Here is a 6,000-nt window from a genome sequence, read left to right as displayed (position 1 = left end):
GAAGGGTCCTAAGAACCTTGTAGAAAATTACAGGCCGATTTCCCTAACATCCACTTTTGGTAAATTGATTGAGAAATTTATCTTGGTGAGACTTAAATTCTTTTTCACACAAAACAATCTTTTGTCTGGGTATCAGCATGGTTTTAGGGGAGGTCGGAGCACCATCTCCGCCGCTGCTGATTTTGTACATCAGTCTTTGGATAAGTTAAATAATGGCTTCAGAGTGGCGGGGGTGTGTTTGGATCTCTCCAAAGCCTTTGATCGGGTAACTCATGGTACTCTCTTGAAAAAACTTGTTCAATATGATGTGCCTGTTTATATGGTTAAACTTATTAAATCTTATTTGGGTGATAGAATTCAGTATACTGAAGTGTTATTTGATGATGGTGAGATGCTTGGGAAATTTAAGTCTGACTCTAGAATAATTGATATAGGTGTCCCTCAGGGTTCAATTCTGGGTCCTTTCCTGTATATAGTGTATGTCAATGACTTTCCTAGAGTTGAAAATGTTTTTATGACAATGTATGCTGATGATGTAAGTGGCATGTGCTGGGCTAATAATTTAGAGAGTTTGATAGATGTTCTTGGGAATTTTGTTAATACTGCAAAGTCTTATTTTAAAGACCTTAAATTAGTTCTTAATAGTGATAAAACTGAGATGGTTCCTTTTGGTTTAACTTCGGCAGGATTGAATGTGTCAGTCACATCAGATAACGGGGTTGAATTAACAAGTAATGATTGTGTTAAGTTTCTTGGTCTATTCATAGACAAATGTTTTTCCTGGACAAATCACATTAATCATGTAAGGTCAAAATTGCTGTCAGGAATATTTTTGTTGAGACGTCTTTCTGTTTATTTTGATATTGTAACTCTAAGGAGAGTGTACTTTGGGGTGATATATCCCTTTATCTCTTATGGTTTGTTGTTGTGGGGATGTACCTTTAATTGCCATGTTGAAAAAATCTTTGTCCTTCAAAAGAAGGCACTAAGAGTTATGTCTAAGGTAGATTCAAGGAGGACATGTAAAGATTTGTTTGTTAAGTATGACATAATGACTATTTATGCTATGTATATTTTCCAGGTAGTTGTACTTGTAAAAGAAGATGAAGTCTATACAATGTTAGGCTCTAATATACACAATCACAACACAAGGCAGAGATCTGATTTTTACAGACTGAGGCAAAATTACTCTCGAACTGAAAACAGCCCCTTTATTAAGGGAGCAATTTTTTATAACAGGCTTCCCAATCATCTGAAACAATTAACGGGGCAAAATTTTAAACAGGACTGAAAAAGTGGCTAATAAGTAAAGCACCATATTCTTTAAATGATTTGGCCTGAACTTCAAAATTGTGTAGGTAAAGTAGGCTTCATTATTAATTTATTTTAGATCCTAGCTCAATTATTTGCATGTGCTATTTTGCATCTGCATGTACGATATTGCATGTTTTATTTTATTTCATGTATTATGTTAATGATTTGCTTGTTTAGCTTGTATTATAGGCTATTGTATGCATATGTATTTATAATTATAATTGACTGCTTGTTTGACTATGTCTATGCATGTATTATGTTTCAGACAATAAATGAAAAAAAAGAAAAAAAAAAGTTTGATAGTTTCAAAATCGGAGTGGCTATATGCCCGGTCACCGGTCTTGGTTTCAAAGAACGGGAACGACTATGACGTCACAGACTGTGACGCCAAAGGTTTTGAAGTAGCTCTAGCACTGTGCATTGTTATTAAAATGGCGGGTTGTAGAATGTTTAGTTCTTTTGAACACTTGAAAACTTTTATCAATAATAAAGAAAATACGGACCATATTCAATTAAGAATAAGTGATTCGAGAACAATTTTGCATTTCATGAAGAACTATATTTCATGAAAATAGGTCTATACCCTAAATATAGGTACTCAATATTGTGCACCAAACTTCATAGTTGTGATTAAACTCCATAAGTGTGAATACCAACAAAAATTAAATTACAAGTAGCCTACGTATAAAATTGTAAATCTTTAGAAATATACAGTGATCTTATCCTTTGGTTATAAAGTGCACAGTATTGATCCGTGTAAACATTATCATGCAAACTTTATAACTAAATATTTAATTTGGATGCTTTACAAAGACCTATTTGGTCACATTTTAGTAACAGCATTATACCGCATTGGTGACTTACGTCCAATCCCTCTTACAACTCTATTAAGTGAATTTACTTATTCTTACTCATTTTTTGAAAGTTAATAAATATTGTAGTTCTCAGTTAATTCCATTTTAATAATTTTCTTATAATGCATTCTACGGGTTTATTTAGTTTGCCTCTCCTAATTATAATTAATAATTCAAGTTTCATATTTAGAGTCAATTTTAGGAATTTTCATGATCGTGTTTGGTTAAATAAGAATTTTGAGCTTGAGGAAACATCAGTCCCCGAAATTTATTGTACAGTAATGGGAAAGCGGAAGGGATTGTCGTAATGAAAAGAACTGTCTGTATCATCCACGTTAAATGCATTAGATCTACGACAGTTGTGCTGGGTGTGAGATGCCATCAGTTGTTTCGTTGAGATGTCGTATACAACTCTTATAACTTTCTCTAGACTGTTATTGCTTTAACGCAATTTTCCGTTTTTTGGCCAGTCACATCTTAATGAACATATTCAGGCTTCTTTTTATGGTAAGTCAACAGCTCAAAATTCTTTCGTGTAAGATGCCAACTTTTCTAGATAATCCTATCTGTTATCGTAATGACACATCCCTATGTTTTTATAACAATGAATGAGAATTATACATTGATGTATATAACATTTCAAGTTCCAGTTTAAGTGTTACTTTACATCTGTTTGACTCATCCAGACGTTTGTATAACTGACAGTATTTTGCCGAAAACAATAGAAAAGTTATGTAGTGATGTACACTGTATGCTATATACTTTAAACTGTACCAAGATCCCTTCTATAAGAACTTACAGTCCTGCTAAAGTCCGATAATACATAAGTGATTAATAATAAAACTATTTTTAATCGGTAAATGGAAGAATTTTCAAATATCTCAAGACGAGAGACTAATTTCCCTCTTACCACTTACATACAATATACAATGAAATCATAACCATTTGAGTGTTTATTAGTACATAAAACAAATGTTCCAGTTATTTTATGCTATTAAATGACATACATATTTAATATGACAAAAATTATTTATAATTAATTATGATTTCTCTTAATGACTATTAATTGAAACATTCCAGTAAAAATTGCGAGAAACAAAAACTATATCTTAATAAACTACGAAGTGTAGATTCTGGTACATGGTTAATTTTTAGTTATATATTTCTTCTTTTTAATTTATTTAAGCGTACACTTTTATTACATTACCGTTCAATACGTTACCAACGCATAATATGCAATTAATAAAATAGTCTACAAATTGTGTTTTTTATATTTCTAAGGCAGTGGTGTAAAAGGTGACCAGTTGTTGGCGCCCTTCCGTTACGTCACGGTTGACGTCACCACCCATTGCCCGTCTGTCTAATCTACAGACGGTAGCCGGCCATATAGCCACAGCGTTTCAAAATACCAGCCAGCTTTCTAGGTTATGTGATCCTAATCCATATCCATCGTTAGTGCAGCCGCTCATCAATATATGCGTCGTTAGACAACTGTAAACATACAAACATATGTTGGACAAAAACGGATTAGGTTAATATTCCAAGTCGAATTTTCAATTCAGTAATTTTCTAATGTAAATTATATCAAGTTTGGTGTTTCATATGCAGGTAGGTATGTTATCTTCAGTGTTGATAAGATTTATTAATTCCAGCCAACTATTCAAATGACAGGCCTATGTTTATGTTAACAAGATTTTGGCATACATTTACATAGCCTCTCCACATTTGCTAGATTATATTATCAATTTAGTACACATTCTCTCATTATAGCCTAGGTTATGTTCTGGAATACTTTTAGAGTAATGCACATTAGGCTACTAGAGCAAAGTTAAATTAACATTTTTTATTACCTTTTGCAATGTTGTCTACATTTTGTAAGTATCAAAGTTCTCTTTGATAGTCCTTGTTTATGAATGGAATATCAAGCAGTATGAATGTTAACTACTGTATAATGGCATGAGGTTGATAACAACATCAGAGTGTTCTCCAATTGTAACTTAAGAGAAAAAAATCCTATGAGGCTGCAGTATAATAAGCGGCCACCAATTGAATCATGATTATCGATTATAAATATTGATACTATCAAACACAATATTTGACCTATAGTTTTCATGATAATCATTGCCAGCTGTTTTTATCATTTACGTAATGAGTAGGCTAGTGACTTCATTGCCAGCTGTTTTTATTTCATTTATGTAATGAGTAAGGTAGTGACACCAGCGAGAACAATGGAAAAATTGTTTAATTACTTTTAAAACTACTAATTCAGATACTGGTTTGAAATTAAACTTTGTTTAATTTAATTATCTGAGTCAGTCAACAGTTTCTCATTATAGTTTTTCCTTTGTTTTGTTTAACTCTACCTTTTGCACTTGTAAAATTTTTAAAAGTAAACCTCTCCCTTACATATAATTTGGAGCTTAAAATTCATTTTCTTCATGTAACCTGAGTATTTTGATTAGGCCTACTTAAACAGGAGCGTTTTTGAGCTGGTCAAATACTCAGTTTACTAAAACAGTCTTACTTCCTCAAGGGATTTCCATTAATTTATGTAATACAAAAATAATAAACAGTGCGAAAGAAGTGTAGTATGTAACAATAACCTTAAAAATATGTTATACAATTCACTTTTTAAATTAAAATTGTTCATAATTAAGTATTTGCAAAATACAAGTTGTGTATTTTAAGTAAGTACTGTTTTGATTCGTTACAAAATCAAGTAAATTTTCATTACAATTTTATTTTTATATGAAAGCCCAAACTTTTATCTACTTTTCTACATGGTCATCAATTTAAAGGCACTTATTTCTATAAACAACCTTTTGTATATTTCCGTAGAAAATTGCTGTCTGATTTAAAAGACTGCAATTCGATCATTTTAATGTTATTGTCGTTGTTGGGGCCCTGCCCGTGAGGATGCTTCTTATGATGAAAAAAAGGCAAATGGTAATTTAAAATCACTGGGGACTAATTTGAGGCTGTTTGGTAGATTATCAAATTGTTCCTAGCAAAATGCTGTGATTTCTTGAATTCGTATACCGCATCTAGAAGGACATTGTCTTATAGCAAATCATGTTTCTCAATAGTTTTAATATTGAATAAAAATGTCAAATAGAAGACTTCTTTAAACTTGAGAAAACTCCTCAATTATAATAAAGAAATGTTGAAATGTCTGTTCTTTTTCACTTTCATTCACTTTTTGCACCAAATTGGTGATCATTGAGGGTCGTCCATTCTCAATGAACATTCTCATCATGAACATTCATTTGGCCATCTTTTTAAGCTTGTACCCATTTGAATGCCATTTCATTACTCATAACATTTTGTCCATATACTTCACAATTCTGATAGTGAATTCTTTTCATCTGTTTTCACAACTTTGGCACAAATAACAACATGTATTTCAAATTTGGGGGGATTAAATTGACAGAGGAACTTTACATATGCATTGAAAAACTATGGTTTTTTGCTGTAATTGTGTCTGTGGCTTGCCATCCTGTGGCTGATAGACCATGCACAAGCGTAGGACACCGACCCAATACAATACTTAAACCAAACATTGTAATGTATTATTTCCATCTTGTATATGTGTTTTATTTTTTGCATGATATAAGTAATAGTTCATTCATTATAATGAGTTTTACAAAATGGTCCCCCAGGTTTTAGTTATGATGTATGAAACTCATTACTTTGGCTAAATAACTAGTAAAAAGGCTGTTACATAAATATGTTTGCAAATTATTATTTAAATAGGAAATACAATAATTTAAAGGATCAACTGAAAAATTGACTTAAAATATTATGTTTTAGTTTATTTTTCTGTTGAAACAAA

At 31.7% G+C, this 6,000-nt stretch overlaps 1 protein-coding gene across 4 annotated transcripts in view; it reads left to right on the top strand.

Annotated features, from left to right (window-relative positions):
* Positions 1 to 322: 322 nt before the first annotated feature.
* The window catches only part of LOC124359862 (zinc finger Y-chromosomal protein 2-like), a 57,252-nt gene continuing 51,574 nt past the window's right edge, over positions 323 to 6,000 (top strand). For 2 of the 4 annotated variants that reach the window (XM_046812964.1, XM_046812967.1), the window contains exon 1: positions 3,575 to 3,776. The gene's annotated coding sequence lies outside the window, so the exon portion shown is untranslated. Of the gene's footprint in view, positions 387 to 3,572; positions 3,777 to 6,000 lie in introns of those variants that run through there. The other 2 variants (XM_046812965.1, XM_046812966.1) reach the window with 2 other exon arrangements.

Source organism: Homalodisca vitripennis, chromosome 4 (assembly GCF_021130785.1).
Source record: "Homalodisca vitripennis isolate AUS2020 chromosome 4, UT_GWSS_2.1, whole genome shotgun sequence".
In the NCBI taxonomy this organism is placed as follows: Eukaryota; Metazoa; Arthropoda; class Insecta; order Hemiptera; family Cicadellidae; genus Homalodisca; species Homalodisca vitripennis.
Note: the sequence above shows the minus strand (reverse complement) of the source record. Positions and strands in the feature narration are given on the sequence as shown.